Raw genomic sequence first — 18,418 nt, 5'->3', positions numbered from 1 at the left:
TTAACCAACAAAGACTATACTAACATTAACCCAATAAATCGATTACTCTCCCTTCATAATTATGGATCCCCTATAGTCTTAGCATATGAAAATTAGCTACTCATATTTCTAATTAAACTAACAGCAATTAAATTCTCAGCAGAAAACATAATGAAATAACAATAAATTGCAATAAGGGAAATTAGGGCAGAAGAATAAACGAAGTAAACAAGTAATTAAAAGCAAGAAAATGATTAATTATTATAAAGAAGGAGGAAGGAATTACAATCCAAGCGAATCCGGCGTAAAGAACACAAAATCCGAGTGAAAATAATCCCGAAACAAAGTAACAGTGAAGAGGAAGAAAAGCAACGTTCTAAGTTTACAGTAGGGTGTTTGATAATATGAAAGATCCCCTAATAAACCTAGTAAAGCATGCTTAAATAGCAAAGCAAAAGAGTTTAGCGAAATAAAATATCACGCGGGCTAATTAAAGCCCAAACCCGTCAAAAATTGTTGCTCGATCGATCATGTAGTCACTCGATCGAGTGATATTCCTTAGCATTCCTCTCGATCGAGAAAAATTCCTCTTTAATCACTCGATCGAGAAGAAGTAGCTCTCGATCGAGTAAATGGTCTCTCGATCGAATAGAAATAGTTCTCGATCGAGCACTTCTCAGCGCGTAATTCCTGCTTTGCGCACTGAACTTCAAACGGCTGCCATTTATTCGTTACTTGGTCAAACAGGGTGATTCCGGTGGCATTGGAAAGCTAAAAGGACAAACTTTCATCTCCAATTAGAATCACCTGAATATCTGTTGTATAACCCGAGATATGGCTCTCCAAAGTAGGCACTAGCAATTTGAAGTTCTTCCTTTGCTCGCCTAGCTATCTTTCTTCTTTGCGCATCTCAAGATAGCTACATTCCCGCTCCAAATTCACTCTTCCTCCAAATGCATGCTAAAAGGATGGTAAAAGGCTTGATTTCACTACTTTTGGGTTCATTCCTGCAAATAAGACAAAACAAACCAAAGTAGCATATTCGGGGCATTTCGTAGCAATAAACTACGATATTAGCGTAGAAATACGTGCATAAAATAGGCTAATAGGACTATATAAAATGCACGTATCAGTATTTATAGTGGGGATTAGTTACATAGATTAGGGTTTACTAAGGGCTTAAATGATGATTAAGTCCTTGAGGAATAGCCGGTCTCAAGGGAGACTCCGGTCTCCTTTTCGCCGGTCTTAGAAAAATATGCGCATCCTTCCTTGAAACTTGTAGAAGACGAAATGGCTGACACACAATCCGAGCATCCAGGGCACGGGACGGGCGGATTGTGGAGGTTTTGGCCGAGCGGATTATGGTGGTGGATGGGCGGATTGTGCTGGTTCTGGACGGGCGTCTACTAGGGGAAGACGCTCGGATTGCCCTTGCTGGACGGGCGGATTCTGGGCAATCCGCTCAGATTGTCTTACAGCTTCTTTCTTTCTTCTTTTCTTCCTTTCTCTTCATAAAATCCTTGAGGATTTCCTCGGGGATGCAAGGATCTTTTCTCATCATTGCCCATCTACTATAGTATGTACAAAGGCCTTCTAGTCTTGTCTTCTCTTTGATGCTTGGTCATTGAATTCAATCAATTTAGCTCTATTTTGCCATGAAAATACAAGGTTTGCACTCCTTTCCTACCAAGGAAACAAAACCTCAAAGAATATGCAAAACAAAGGACTAAAGACAATAAATGACCCAAATATGCACTAAAAAGCATGGGAACAAGGCTAATTCGGGGACTAAATATGCTCTAATTATGGTCACATCAAATATCCCCAAACCGAACCTTTGCTCGTCCCGAGTAAAGAGGTGACAAAGACTAGGACCGTTATTTAAACTAACCTAATAGCATAGCCGATATGAGACAATTAGCGGGTCTCACTCCGTCCCTTCAACTCACAACAAGACAACCATGAGGTAGGATGCCTTCTTGCAAGGCAAGGTGGGTCTTGCCAAAATGACGACACATCCAAACATTAAAGCACATAAAATCAAGTAATGGATGCATCTACAAAAGAATAGCCACTTTCATCATCTAAGTGGCGGAAATTATCTACAAGGGAAGCAATTCAAGGGTACACACTCCTTCATAGATGCAATTTCTTCAAACTACTAAGCCTAGAAGGATACCAATAAATCACCTCCAAATTGTGTCAAGCTAGGGTACCTTTGTCCTCAATAGTTAAATGCTTTTGTCAAGAGTAGACTCCCTATGGTGTTAGAAACACTGGAGGATCGCGGAATTCCCCCTCTTGCCTAGACAAGAAGAAGGGTCGTCCCCTCTCTACCATGCACAAAAATGGATACGATGGATAAAGGGATCAATAGATAATTGAGTTTTATTTTGGGAGTTTGCTTTTGTTGTTGTTTTTCCCCCCCAATTTCTTGTGGCATATAACATTTGAGAACACTTTCTTTTGCCATTTCTTTTGATTTTTGGCTTTTCAATACTTGACAAATTTTCAAATTTTTGCATTTCTTTTTGAACATTTTCAAAGTCACCCCATAGGGAGGGTGCCTTATATTTGAAGCTTTTAGGAGTCTATTTTTGCTCCTCCTTTCATTTGATGCATTTTGCAAACTTTCTTTCACTTTTCATTGCATTGAACTCAAATCAATTTCTTTTTGTGCTCATTCCCTTTGATGACAAAAATGTGGTAGAACATGGATGATGGTTGCATGCATGGTTTCAAGGGTCACCTTGGAATAAACGGTAGCCAAGGAGTTATCATACCACAAGGTACTCTTGACTAGGCCTTAATCCATGGGTCAAAGGATACTAGCATGACACATCCTAGGGTGTTTTACAAGTATTCTAACAAGCAAAGTCTTAAGAAGAAAAAGCATCTACTAGGGCCTATATACACTTGTCAAGCTTCCCAAGTAGACGGTTTCGCAAAATTTTTCTAACATGCAACTACATGCCATGATGCAACTAACATATAAACATCCTAATGCAAATGATTCTACCAACTAATATGCTATATAATCTAAATGCAAGTCCTAAATTCACATTGTTATACCGCATCAATCAAAATAAAGCCACATAGTCATTAACATAAAGAGGAAAAAGGAGATTGGAAAGATCATACCATGCGGTCTTCAATATCCTCATGTCTCAGATGTGGCGTAGTCGATCAATGTGAACAAGGATAAAACAAACACAATATATACAATAATATATACAAGTCTATACTACAAAGGAAATGAACTTGTTTTTGGATTTTCAAAATTTTCAATTTTTATAGTTTTCTCGAAATTTTTTGATTTTTTTTGGGTTTTTGTATAAAAGTTAAGTTAGAATTCCCCATCCCCACACTAATATGGGCATTGTCCTCAATGGCCAAAATGATAGGAAATTATGCAAGTATGATGCATGAATTCTATACTAAATGCAAGCTATACTAATCTACACTACATGATGCATGGGTTTTTGTTTATGACGGAGAGCGTAATTTAGATTACCTCTCATTGCGTATGCATGTACTTCCCCAAACCGAGATAGACATTATTTCTAATGTCCTAAAGTTGGGGGTAGTTCATGCACACAAGATGCAATGCATGAAACTAAATTGTCATTTTGGATTTTTCAAATGGGAACAATTAAATAAGAACACCTCAATGTGGCCGAGGTGTTAGTCCCGTATATTGCTAGGACTCTCCAACTATGATCAAGATAAAATAAATAAACAAAGAAAGAAGTAGACAAACCTCACGAGGGTAGGAGCCTCCAAAGCTTGCTAGTCCTCCACCATATCATCATTGTTATCATTTTCCTCCATAGAAGCGGACTCATCACCACTTCCCTCTTCACTTACTTGCTCACTTCCTTCATCATCTTCATTAGCCTCTTCTTCTTCATCATCTACCTCTTCATCAACACCCTCATCATCATCAACCTCATCATCGACATTCCCATCTTCACCCGGTCTTTCACCCCTAGATGTGCTTGGAAAGAAGACTTCATCTCTTGCATAAGTAGAGTCATGTAGTCATTGCTGTTGGGGTTGGTGTCCTTAACAGTTAGTGCAAGGACTTATAAACCTCTAAAAGGATCAAAGGGCATACTTTTGGTATTATTATTAGTTGATCCACGTTTATCAATAACGGTTGGCTTGCTAGATAAGTTTGACGTTATTGTCATACAGATGGCGGTGATCAACTGGTCCCTAAAAGTTACACCTATAGGATACGTTCGAGAGACGTGACGGTATGAAAATACAGTCATGTAGATGCCAAATCTGACTAACCAGTTAGTCCGAGTTATTTGACTAGTAATTAGTCAAAATGTGATGTTGAGATATTATATTTAATACGGATTAGATATCATGGGCTAAGGCGAATTAACCAGTTAATTCGTAAAATTAAATATAAGCGTTTTATATTTAATTAATGTATATTGAATTAATTATACAATATCGTCTTTGTCGGACATGTATTAACACTTCAACTAACCCGTGTTATTAGTTGATGTTTTAATAGCCGATAACCGATGACGATTTATAATAAACCGCGTCATATACATTTAGCAATTTATGAGCCGGTCCACGAGGTAAAATTAAGAGGAAGTGGAAGCCCACTTCCCCATGCAAACCCACGGCTGGCCGAGGTTAACAAAAGGAGAGACTCCCTCTCCTTTTGACCTAGACAATTCATTTTACGTAAAACTAGGGTTTTGGAGACAGTTTCTCTCGAAACCTAGATCTCACATCTCGAAAACCTCACAACAAGTTCTCTCAATATTGCAAGGCAATCAGAGAACACCATCTAGCACAAGGGCATATCTCGGACAAGTCTTGGGTGCAACAATTAGGAGGGAATCTCGTTTGATTTCTGTTCTTTACGCCGCACTATAAAGGACCCGAGGTTAATTCTTGTTCCTTATCGTTTCTCTATTGTTTTTATGTTTTATGACGATATTCGCATGTTAAATTTACGTTATAGTCCTAAATTTAAAGGGTCTTATACGGATATTACCCCACAAGTGGTATCAGAGCGAGGCCACGTAAATTTTTCCATGTGTTTTTCATAAAACCGATTTTGAAACGATTGTTATGTCTCGAATTCCGTGCCATGTATACACGGCTGATTCGGTTTTTGTTCTTGTTGAAACCGTGACATGTTTTACACGGTTTTATCATCTTGTTTTCGATTTGTTTTTATGCATATTGTTGTTTTATACGGAGATTACAGCAACATGTCAAGTTTTGTCAATTGTTAAATTGTTTTTGATGCGTTTTTGATCAAAATTACAATTAATTTTGTTTTGTCAAACTGTTTTCACGAGGGTTTCATGTTTTCCAGAAACTTTTTCCCTCGATCGAGCATGTTTTTAGTCGATCGAATGGTTTTTCTGACACGTTTTTACTCGATCGAGTCCTTGCTGTACTCGATCGACCTGCTTTTAAAACCCCACTGCTCGATCGAGAAGTCCTCGTACTCGATCGAGCAGTATTGCTGATATAAGTCCTCGATCGACTACCAGTTTTGTCGATCGAGTACTTCCTGATTAGCACACCTCTCGATCGACTTGCAGTTCAGTCGATCGAGCCCTTTCGTTCCTCGATCGAGCACCTGTGTCCCTCGATCGAGGGATTTCTGTTTTGACAGCTTTGAAAATTTATTCTTTTTGCTTTAAATTTTCTTTTGGCTACAAAATGTACATTATACGGATATTGTACACTCGCTATGATTGTGAAACGGTTCACACACGTACCATTAAGTTATTTTAAAGCGTATTTAAAGTAACGGACTGTATTGGATTAAAATTAAATGATAGAAGCGGTTTTATCACATGAATTTTAATCATTAAAAGGTGGTTTGGATAAATTTAACATAATTACGGAATTATGTCACGAATGAATTTGTTTTTAGTTGATGCATTTTTATTTATCGTTAATTTTGAATGCTTGTGAATGCCTCTTATTACGTATTTATTTATTTATTTTGCAATCAGTTGTAACTTAGTGTGGCCTTAGTAGAACGTGTTACCGTAATGATGGAACACGGTCTTGGTTGTATTTTGAGATCTCGTATCTCCGTTTTGGATTTTTCACTTGTAATTACAGTTTTTAATTAGAATGTAAATAGGTTTATATTTGAAATTTTAAATTGTAATTTTTGAGAAGACCAAAGATGGAGACCAGATACTCACTCCCGCTACCTGGATCAAGATGGAACAACAAGACAAGCTTCTTGGGTCCAACGGTGGATTCCAAAGTTGTATTTTGTTCTTTTTATTAGGATAGGCCACACTAGGAAATTTTATTTACGTATTGCATTCAATTATTTATTTTTCCGTAACGATTATATGCATCATATTCCGCCTAAAAACCAAACCACCTAATAATTGCATGAAAACTGACACATATAGAGGTCACGAGTTAGTTTTCTTTGACATTCGTATGTCACACGATTTTATAAGCCATCACCCAAATTAATTCATTCACGCAGACGCTAGTTATTCGTTCACTTAATATGAATTATAATTTAGTTGATGGGATCTTCCTCGTATAAACAAAAATTGAGAACGGTCTTTATAGGTCAAACTCCAATGAGTCCCTTCTTCGTCGGTAGGCATAATATGACCCCTTCTACGTCGGGTAAGTCGGAACCGATTGACCTATTTTATCTCAACACTATGGTCACTCGTACGATCCTGTGACTGTGGTGGACTATAGATAGGATTTACGGAAATCTATCGACCAAGAATTCTTACGGAAGAATTAGCTAAACAGTTGGCTTATCAATTTACAGAAATTGAGTCTTGGGATCACTTGTATCATTCTTGAGGGAGATCAATTATGCAAGTGCGAGAGTCTACATGTTTAAAATGAATTTTTTAAAATAGACTTAAATCACCTCGATGAGTTGCTTATTTCGTTTTGTTTTTCTTTCTTTTTCAGTGTAGATCACGTTTTATTAAACTGCAAATAACAAATGGCTGGTTCTACTGATAACCCAATGCCAAGTGCCACATTGGACCGTGAGTCCTGGCTTCGGATCTTCATGAATCGGATGAATCGTCTACTCGATCAAGAATGATGGATCAAACTTCGCGGATCGGGAGGCAAAGATTACGGAATCTTGCCGCGCCGACGGAAGCTCGATTTCGCTTGAGCCCATGCCGTCACACCCAGGCCCCACGGCTGGAGTTAACGAGATCGACAAGTATAACGATTTCGCCTTGGAAGCGGGTGCGATTAAAAACGTACTCATTTTTGCAATGGAACCCAATTTGCAGAAACGCTTCATAGCCCAAGGTGCAAACAAGATTTTCACCACGCTCACTAAGGAATTCTCGAAAGCACCGAGAATCGTGACCTATGAGCATACCACTCGCTTCTTTGATGCGAGACTCCAGAAGGGCCAACCGGTTAGCCCACACATTCTCAGCATGATTGAGAATGTCGAGAAGCTGGAGACCTTTGATTGTAAGATCAGCGAGAACATTATTATTGACCGCATACTTCACTCACTCCACGATGGTTATTCGCAATTTAGAGCGAATTACTATATGAATGATTTGAAGAAAACTCCCCATGAACCGCACTCCCTCCTCGTACATGCACCGAGAAGGACATGAAGTTCGGTGGGAGCATGAAACAGGATGTTCTCGTTGTGACAAACAAGGGAAAGGGTAAGGGCAAAGCTCGTGCAAACCTAGCAAAGAGGTAAGGCGAAGTTCAAGAAGTCGGGTTCAGGTAAGAGTGGGCCTGGTGAGTCGAGCACCTCATCGGGCACGACAAAGAGCAAGAATGAAAACATGGAATGCCATCACCGCCACAAGACGGGCATTGGAGATGCACATGTCCCGTTTATCATGAGGACATAAAAGCGGTCGCGTTAAACCCGTTGGTATGTCTTCTTCTTCTACTTTTATTCATATGATTGAGATTAACCACGCAAGTTACGGAACTTGGGTACTTGATACTGGTTGTGGTTCTCATCTGTGTAATCATGTGCGGGGCCTCCGAAATCTCGAGCCTCTCGTAAAGGGTGAGGTTGACTTGCGTGTCGGGAATGGAGCAAGAGTGGCTGCCGTCTCGAGGGGAACATATGTGATCCAGCTTCCTAGCGGATTTGAGTTATCATTATATGATTGCTATTATGTACCCAGTCTTTCGAAAAACATTATTTCAGTTTCTGCACTTGATAAACTTGGTTTTTCATTTGTAATAGAGAATAATACTTGCATTTTCTCTTTACACGATATGATTTATGGCAAGGCGGTCTCCATGAACGGAATTTATGTTTTAGATCAGACCACCGAAATATTACACGTAACGAATAAAAAGTTAAAGGTTGGTGACAAAGATCAAACGTATCTATGGCATTGCCGTATGGGACACATTAATGAGAAACGCGAAAACACTCATCAAACATGGAGCTATCTCGGCCTTTGATTTTCAATCATTTGGCACGTGTGAATCATGTCTCATCGGTAAGATGACTCGTATTTCCTTCAAAGGTGTTGGAATGCGCGCTGCTGACCTATTAGGACTCATACACACGGATGTATGTGGACCTATGTTAATCACCGCACGAGAAGGCTATAGGTATTTCATCACTTTCACGGACGATTTAAGTAGATATGGCTATGTCTACTTAATGAAGCACAAAAGTGAATCCTTTGAGAAATTCAAAGAATACCGAGAATAGGGTGCAGAACCTATTGGGTAGAAAGATTAAAACACTACGTTCGGATCGTGGTGGCGAGTATCTTTCTCACGAGTTTGATCAACACCTAAAGGATTGTGGGATTGCCCTACGCTTAACTCCACCTGGAACACCTCAATTGAATGGAGTGTCCGAACGGAGAAATCGAACACTACTTGATATGGTTCGATCCATGATGAGTCACACCGTGTTGCATGACTCATTATGGGGTTATGCTCTTATGTCGGCCGCTCTAATACTTAATCAAGTCCGTCTAAAGTGTTGACAAGACTCCATATGAACTATGGAAGGGAACGGTCCCTAACTTGTCCTTTATACGGGTTTGGGGCTGCGAGGCTTATGTCAAGTGGAGACACGAGGATAAGCTCGGCCCGCGATCGGTCAAGACATACTTTATAGGTTATCCTAAAGGAACACTTGGTCATTACTTCTATTCGCCAACCGAACAACGTGTTTTTGTTGCGGCTAGTGCGACATTCTTAGAGAAGGAATTTCTTGAGAATGCAAAGAGTGATAGAACCTTCGACCTGTCGGAGATTCCAGAACCAAACACCGAGCAACCATTGGAGGAACCTGTTCCTTCAATCCCGGCTGCGGTGAATATTCCTGAGGAACCTAGGAGGTCGGGAAGAGTCTCTATTCCTCCGGACAGATACATTGGTATGGTCGAGGAACATGACATAGATGACGTTCTACTCTTGACGAGTAGTGAACCCGCAACCTATAAAGGTGCCATGACTAGTTCTGACTCAAAGCTATGGCTTGAGGCCATGCAATCCGAGATGGACTCCATGTATGAGAACAACGTGTGGGATCTTGTTGACTTACCTGCTAAGGTTCGTCCCCTTCAATGCAAATGGCTTTACAAGATAAAGCATTCTGTGGAAGGTCAACAAGATATCTACAAAGCACGACTAGTTGCTAAAGGTTTCACCCAAGTGCCAGGTTTGCACTACGATGAAATTTTCGCACCCGTAGTCATGCTGCGTTCCATTCGGATTATCTTAGCGATTGCCGCTTTTCATGACTATGAAATTTGGCAAATGGACGTGAAAACCGCCTTCTTAAACGGTTTTTTGGAGGAAGAGTTGTACATGGTACAACCCGAAGGTTTCATCGATCCACAACATCCTAAGAAAGTATGCAAACTTAAGCGTTCCATTTATGGACTTAAGCAAGCATCTCGGAGTTGGAATCATCGCTTCGACCAAGTGATTAAAGAAAATGGATTTACTCGATCGGTCGAGGAACCATGTTTATATATCAAGTCGAGTGGGAGCAAGATTGTCTTCCTAATATTGTATGTTGACGACATACTCCTGATTGGGAATGACATACCTCTCTTAACTTCGGTGAAAGTATGGTTGAAAAACCATTTCCAGATGAAAGATCTGGGAGAGGCACAAAGAATTCTAGGCATCCGTATCTATCGAGATAGATCACGACGGATGCTATCTCTCGATCAGAGTCTTACATAGACAAAGTCCTAGAGAGATTCAAAGCATGACTAACTCCAAGAAGGGGTTCCTTCCCATGGCTCCAGGGGTGCATTTGAGCAAGTCTCGTGCACCGAGAGACACCGGAAGAGAAAGAGCGCATGACACGGATTCCTTATGCCTCGGCAATAGGATCAATCATGTATGCCATGATATGCACACGTCCGGACGTGGCATATGCATTGAGTATGACAAGTCGATTCCAACAAAGATCCAGGTGAACCACATTTGGGCTGTCAAGAACATTCTTAAGTACCTACGGAGGACTAAAGATTGGGCATTGACTTATGGAGGCGATCAAAAGCTATGCGCAACCGGTTACGCAGATGCTAGCTTCCAAACGGATCGAGATGACTCGAAATCTCAGTCTGGATTCGTTTTTACTCTTAATGGCGCTGCAGTCAGCTGGAAGAGTTCGAAACAAATTACAAAGCAGATTCTACGATCGAGTCCGAGTACTATGCCGCGTCCGAAGCTACAAAGGAAGCGATATGGATGCGTCAATTCTTACATGGGCTCCTCGTAGTGCCTAGTTCGAATGACCCGATCACCATCTATTGCGACAATAGTGGTGCCATCTTCCAAGCTAAGGAGCCAAAGTCTAGCAACAAGTCTAGACATGTACAACGGAAAGCTCATCTAATCCGGGATTACGTGGAGCAAAAGGAAGTAGTGATAGAAAAGATTGCTACAGATGATAACATAGCAGATCCTCTCACTAAAGCATTACGACAAGATAAGCATGAAGGGCATGTTAATTCCATGGGAATTAAACGTGTTCCTAAGTTGTAGTACTCTTTTATGGATCAGATTCATTCTCTCTTGTACTCTATACGACATCATCGTTTTGATATTTTATATATATATTTTGTTTGTCATGTGGATTTGTACGACAAATTTTGAACACCACAAAGTGAACTGAACGAACATTATATCTTTTCAGTCCTTAATTGCCCACATGAGCTGATAACTCTGGCAATTATTTTGTGACGTTGGTTGATGGTGGGTTCAACGAGCCATAAGTCAACCGGTTGACTGACCAATCACAGAGGCGATTTATACGGATATTTCGTAGGACACTTTTGTGACATCGACGTGGAGTCCTAAATGTTTTATAACATTCGTTGCCCGGTCGTGGATAGGACTTCCATGGTGATCCTAAGAGTCGATTCTTTTGACTATCGACTGTCTCTTGAGACTAAGGCAGATTTTGGGTGACTTTGGTTTCTTTCTCACGGTCATCCGTAACAGGGGGCCAAGTAGATTTTTTCTGGGTCATTTCATGCGGTGCTTAGATCGGAAGGAGTTCGAGTTGAAGGAAATATTCAGCCTTTATCAGGTACTCGATATTTCTCGGGGGGCCACTCGAGGAGTCAGAATCGAAATGCATGGCCATGCTCGGATACGGATTCGTTTTATCGGTTGAGTTACTCTCTAGTCGGGGAAACCACTCTAGATACAGATCGATTGTAAAATACGACCTTTGTGGATCCAGATCTGCAAATTGTTTTACATTGAGTGGGAGAAATTTTAAATGAATATGAGAATCGGTTATCGCACATACACTTGTACGGACAAGTGGGAGTTTGTTGGAGCTTGTGTCCTCCAGTTAGTGCGGATAACGTCATTGCACATGCACTTGTACGGACAAGTGGGAGCTTGTTGGGGTTGGTGTCCTTAACAATTAGTGCAAGGACTTATAAACCTCTAAAAGGATCAAAGGGCATACTTTTGGTATTATTATATCGTTGATCCACGTTTATCAATAACGGTTGGATTGCTAGATAAGTTTGACGTTATTGTCATACGGATGGCGGTGATCAACTGGTCCCTAAAAGTCACACCTATAGGATACGTTCGAGAGACGTGACAAAGATGAAAATACAGTCATGTAGATGTCAAATCGACTAACCAGTTAGTCCGAGTTATTTGACTAGTAATTAGTCAAAATGTGATGTTGAGATATTATATTTAATACGGATTAGATATCATGGGCTAATTAATTAACCAGTTAATTCAGTAAAATTAAATATAAGCGTTTTATATTTAATTAATGTATATTGAATTAATTATACAATATCGTCTTTGTCGGACATGTATTAACACTTCAACTAACCCGTGTTATTAGTTGATGTTTTAATAGCCGATAACCGATGACGATTTATAATAAACCGCGTCATATACATTTAGCAATTTATGAGCCGGTCCACGAGGTAAAATTAAGAGGAAGTGGAAGCCCACTTCCCCATGCAAACCCACGGCTGGCCGAGGTTAACAAAAGGAGAGACTCCCTCTCCTTTTGACCTAGACAATTCATTTTACAGAAAACTAGGGTTTTGGAGACAGTTTCTCTCTGAAACCTAGATCTCACATCTCGAAAACCTCACAACAAGTTCTCTCAATATTGCAAGGCAATCAGAGAACACCATCTAGCACAAGGGCATATCTCGGACAAGTCTTGGGTGCAACAATTAGGAGGGAATCTCGTTTGATTTCTGTTCTTTACGCCGCACTATAAAGGACCCGAGGTTAATTCTTGTTCCTTATCGTTTCTCTATTGTTTTTATGTTTTATGACGATATTCGCATGTTAAATTTACGTTATAGTCCTAAATTTAAAGGGTCTTATACGGATATTACCCCACAATTGCCCACTTCAACATCTTTGGGTTTGAATTCTTGATATTTTAAAGGATAGAATGGTGTGATAATGGAGGAGGAGGGCTCTTTTATCTCGCCCCTTTGTTGACGGATGATGTACTCGGCGCCTTTTGAGAGTGGAAGTACGTAGTTTGTTCTATGAGCACTTAAGCGGCATATCTTGGAAGGAAAAGTGAAAGATCTAGCATCATTGGTGAGCCACCCATAGTTGGTGTCAAGAGGATTATGCTTGACCCACTTGTACTTGTTAATCATGGCATCCATGTCAATGAGATGACCCGCTTTGATCGCCACATAGATGTTATCCTTGTTGAAATTTGGATCAAAGTACTTGGCCAAGAGAGTAACAAGACCTCCATTTACGATAAAAGCGGTGCCTTCCTTACCACAATTAACATTGAGCCATCTTTCCACCAAAATCCTTAGAGCATTGTAATGCTTAGTGAATTCCCTTCCAACATTTAAGGCCGACTCAAGTAGAACAAAATCGAGCTTTGTAAAGTGATTAGTGTCTTTTCTTGCAATTATAGTATTCCCGATGACCTTGTGCCACACTCTAATGCCCGGATGGTGGACTAATAGAGCGCGACAAGCATGAAAGTTCTCAAATTTCTTCCCGGAAATCGCCTCCCAAAGAGGAGCGGGGTCATATTTTTCGGGCATCTTATGATAATATGGTGTATCACTAAGACCTAATGCTTTACTCAAAACATCAAAGGTGATGCGCCTATTCACATTGGCAAGGCGAAACTCGATATATGTTTTAGTCTCTACCTTAGTCACTTTCAATGAACTCAAGAATTCCAAGGTAAGGGAGGGGTATGTCAATTCTCTTGTAGTAAACAATTTTCCCAACCCCATGGCTTCAAAGAAGGCTTTTGTTTGTTTAAGGAAACCCAATTTGTTCAAGGCATCTTCACATATGAATTTGGTGGGTAGAATGGATTTCTTAGCATACTTGGCAAATTTATCCCTATGGGAGTTAGAAATGAAAATTACCTCCGGATAGTTTGATAATTGAGCAATTTTCGGAGTTGTTGTTGTTGTTGCTTCCAAGGGAGGATCTTGTTGTTGTTGAACTTCCAAGTTTGCACTAGCAACCACCATAGCCATTGAAGCTTTCTTTGCTTGAAGGCATTGTTGCCTTTTTGAGAGTGCCTTTGCCTTAAGTGCCTTTGTTGACCCTTTTGTTCTTGCCATTGATGATTATACCAAGAAAAGATTGAAAATCTTCAATTTCCAATTATACCCAAATCGATTTTAAGATGAAAGAATTTGCCTTTGTATTTCAAAAATTGATTAAAAGGTTGAAGATTTTGGTGCTTGGATTGGTTATTGTTGCAAAAGGAGTGATTAATTGTTGTTGTAAGGAAGTTTGGATTTGATTTTGTTGAATTTGGTTGAGGAAATCTTGTTTTTGGTGATGGAGAGGATGAGGGTTTTGGGGTTTATGGGTAGTGTTTTGAATGTATGAATGAATGAATGAATGAATGTGGGAAGGGGTATTTAAAAACACCCGAAATTTTCAAACTGTAGGGGGAAGACGAGCGGATTCCCTTCGGGACGCTCGGATTCTGCCTAATTTGGGTTTAGGAAATCTCGCCTAGAGACGAGCGTCTTTCAGTGAAGACGAGCGGATTCTTCAGTTCTAGGACGAGCGGATTCCCTTAAAGACGAGCGGATTCTGTTACAGGAACTTTTCTTATTCTGCACTGGCAAAACGACGAGCGTCTTCTTGCAAAGACGAGCGGATTCTTTCAGACGAGCGTCTTCTCAGCTGGGACGTTCAGATTCTCTAACAGTCCCAAATTTTCAATTTTGCAGCTCATTTGGACGGACGGATTATCCCATAGACGCTCGGATTCCCATAAGACGAGCGGATTCCCCTTAAGGACGCTCGGATTCCTCCTAGTCTACCCGGATTCAGTTCCATCCGTGTACTTGCATATCCCGTGCCATTTTCATTCTTCAAATCCCGTGTTCTTCATCGTAGGGGCACTTACAAAGGCATGAATAGCCTAGGCAATTGCTATCCCCACACTAAGCTAAAGCACTACATATCAATAAAATCATTAGTCCCTCCCTCACTTCTCTCAAAAATGATGAATATCTTGATCAAAGCATAAAAATCCAAAAATGACAAAAATGTAATGTAAGAATTAAAATGCAAGTTAGGGAGTTAGAAATATTTACAAATGGTGGTTTGGAGAGGACTCCACTAAACTCTCATCCTTAGTGAGATGTCATGGGGGCATGTCCAAGGTGTTGTTGATGTTACTCAACACCTTGAAGAAGTAGTCAAAAGCTTGTTCATTGTCATGATAAAGATCTTCAATAGATCTTTGCACTTGTTGTCCTTCATGTTGGTCTTGATCGATAGCGTTACCAATGTAGGGATTGAAAATCCCTTCAAACTCATCGTCCCAAAGACCACAAACTTCATCTACTTGGTCACTAAAGATCTCTTGAGTTGATAGAGACAACTCTCCCACTTTCTTGTCTTGGCCAATGAGGCCATCTTCTTCATTAATTGACTTTGGTGAGCTTTTCAAGCTCTCTTTGTTACAATTTCCTTGCTCTTTGAATGGAGCATCATCGACTTTATTTTTCCATTGGAGTTCCGACTTCTTTCTATCATCCTTCCGGCTATAATGATCAACCATAAAACATGGTTCATGCAAACGGGGAGCTCTCATGGTCTTGTCAAGATTGAAAGTTATGCTTTCATCTCCCACTTCTAGAGTGAGCTCTCCATGCTTCACATCTATTACCGCATCCGCGGTGTGCAAGAAAGGTCTACCTAGAATGATTGGAATATTGGAGTCTTCTTCCATGTCAACAATGACAAAGTCCACCGGGATGAAAAATTTCCAAACTCTTACGGGAACATCTTCCTATATCCCCAATGGTGTCTTCGTCGATCTATCGGCCATTTGGAGTGTGATATTGGTGCATTTAAGCTCTCCCATCCCTAACCTTTTACTCACCGAGTATGGCATAACACTCACACTAGCCCCTAGATCACATAAGGCTTTGTTGATCGTGGTGTCGCCAATGGTACACGATATTGAGAAGCTTCCCGGATCTTTAAGTTTTGGAGGTGAACTCCCTTGAAGTATTGCACTACTCACCTTAGTGAAGGCGATAGTCTCAAGCTTCCGGATCGACTTCTTCTTCGTGAGGATGTCTTTCATGTACTTTGCATAGGCCGGCACGTGATTGATTAATTCCGTAAAAGGAATCGAGACTTCCAAATTCTTCACAATCTCCATAAATTTTCCAAGTTGGTCATCAAATTTGGGCTTGGCTTGACGACTCGGAAAAGGAAGTCTAATCACAATGGGCTCCTTCTCCTTGGCCTTGTCTTCATTTTTCTTTGAAATTTCTTCTTTTGATGGTTCTCCATCCTTGGAGTTTTGCACAACTTCTTCTTTGTCACTAGCTTCCACAACTTTATCCTCAACTTGCTTCTCCGGTGCTTCATACCTCGTGCCACTTCTCAAGTGAATGGCACTAACCATTTCATGTCTCGGGGGATTACTTTGAGGTGGTAATTGCCCCTTTTGTCTTTGTGAGCTTGAAGATGCTAGTTGAGTTAATTGGGTTTCCAACATTTTGGTGTGGGCTAGGATGTTGTTGATGGTGATTTCCTTTGCTTGACTCTTTTGCATTTGAGTGAAAAACTCTTGTTGATTCTCTTGCATTTGGAGGACCACTTTTTGAACATCAAAACCTTGGTCATTTTGTTGATTGTATGGAGTTTGATTTTGGTAACCTTGGTTTTGGGTGTAAAAGGGTCTTTGATTTTGGTTTCTCATGGGAGGTGGGGTGTATGTTGGTTGAGGGTTTTGAACATTTTGGCTTTTGTATGAGAGATTTGGGTGGAATTTGGTGTTTTCATTGTAATAGTTGGAATAAGGGGTACCACTCTTGTATGCTAGAAAAGCATTTACTTGTTCATTTGTTCCCCTACATTCACTTTGGTCATGTCCCAAAGTTCCACAATTCTCACATATCCCACTTGGGATTGATGAAGATGCTGTCATGGCATTAACATGTTGCTTTGGTGATTTTGATGCTTCTTCAAGTCTAGCCATAGCTTTTTCGAACTTCAAATTAATGGTATCAATGTGAGCACTAAGTTGAGCACCCAATTGAGTAATAGAGTCCACTTCATGCTTTCCTCCTCTAGTAGCCTTGCGAGGTCTACTATATTATGAATTATGGACCGCCATTTCCTCAATCTTGTTCCAAGTTTGATTGTCGTCAACTTCAGTGAACATTCCATTTGATCCCATGTTGAGAATGTTTCTTGAGTCTTCATAAAGACCGTTCCAAAATTGTTGTACCAAGAACCACTCGCTAAGTCCATGATGAGGACATGAGCGACAAATTCCCTTGAATCGCTCCCAAGCTTCATACAAAGATTCTTCATCTCTTTGCTTAAAGCCCGTAATTTGAGCTCTTAGCATGTTAGTCTTTTCCGGTGGATAGAACTTTTTGTAGAAAGCTAGAGCCAATTTCTTCCAAGAATAAATTCCGAGAGTAGCCTTATCAAGGCCTTTCAACCATTGTTTTGCGGTGCCAATTAGAGAAAAAGGAAATAAGACCCATCGAATTTGGTCTTGAGTTACACCGGTTTGAGAAATCGCATCACAATAGTCGCAAAAAGTCTCCATGTGAGAGTGAGGGTCTTCACTAGGCATCCTCCCAAATTGGCTTCTTTCGACTAATTGGATAAATGCGGATTTGGCAATGAAATTTCCGGTTAAGTGTTGTGGTGTGGGAGTACCATTAGGTAGGTTCTCCTCGGTGGGTATGGAATGTGATGAAAATTTAGGCATTGTGGGTTGATTTTGTGTTGGATTTTGTGTTGGGTTCTCCTCACCTTCTCTTGAAAAAGGGTTGATGAACTCAATAGTGTTTGGTTGAATATCTATAACCTCACCAATACCTCTCAAATTTCTCCTAGCAAGTCTTCTATTGTGTGTCAAAATCCTTTCAATTTCATGATCAAAGCGTAACAAGTTACCTTGTGATCTTCTAGACATGCAAAATATCAAACAACTTGAAAATAATTAGAACAAACCTTGAGGAGTTTTACTTCCCCAAGGCAAAGAAAGACACAACTAATAACAATATAAGAAAATCTAAATCAAGTTAACAACGTCCCCGGCAACGGCGCCATTTTTGGTCGTGTTCCCTTGTGAGGGTTTAGTTTTCGGTATTTGTCGTTAGAAGCACCTAGACCAAAACACAATTTATAACTCCACAAACAACTCTACAATAATTAAAGAGGCAAGTAAAGGTCGGATCCCAAGGGACGGGAATTGAGATGAGATTTTCAATTGCAACTAGTGGTGTCTAAGGGTGTCACAATTTGGGGTTTGAAGTAGAAGATCACTAAACTAAATAGCAATAAAAGTAAACAAGCAAGATGATTAAAAAAGGGGTGTAAACAATTGATAAAAGGCACTAGGGTGTCATGGGGTCATAGGGGATTCATGGGAATTGATCATACAAACATATTCTCAAATTATAAGCAAGCAATT

General features: G+C 40.2%; 1 non-coding gene across 1 annotated transcript; it reads left to right on the top strand.

The window, feature by feature from the left end:
* The first annotated feature begins 17,231 nt into the window (after window positions 1-17,231).
* LOC141609754 (small nucleolar RNA R71) lies at window positions 17,232-17,338 on the top strand. The gene has a single exon (XR_012527668.1). It is a non-coding gene; the product is annotated as a small nucleolar RNA R71 (small nucleolar RNA).
* Window positions 17,339-18,418: the final 1,080 nt, after the last annotated feature.

Source organism: Silene latifolia, chromosome 10 (assembly GCF_048544455.1).
Source record: "Silene latifolia isolate original U9 population chromosome 10, ASM4854445v1, whole genome shotgun sequence".
In the NCBI taxonomy this organism is placed as follows: Eukaryota; Viridiplantae; Streptophyta; class Magnoliopsida; order Caryophyllales; family Caryophyllaceae; genus Silene; species Silene latifolia.
Note: the sequence above shows the minus strand (reverse complement) of the source record. Positions and strands in the feature narration are given on the sequence as shown.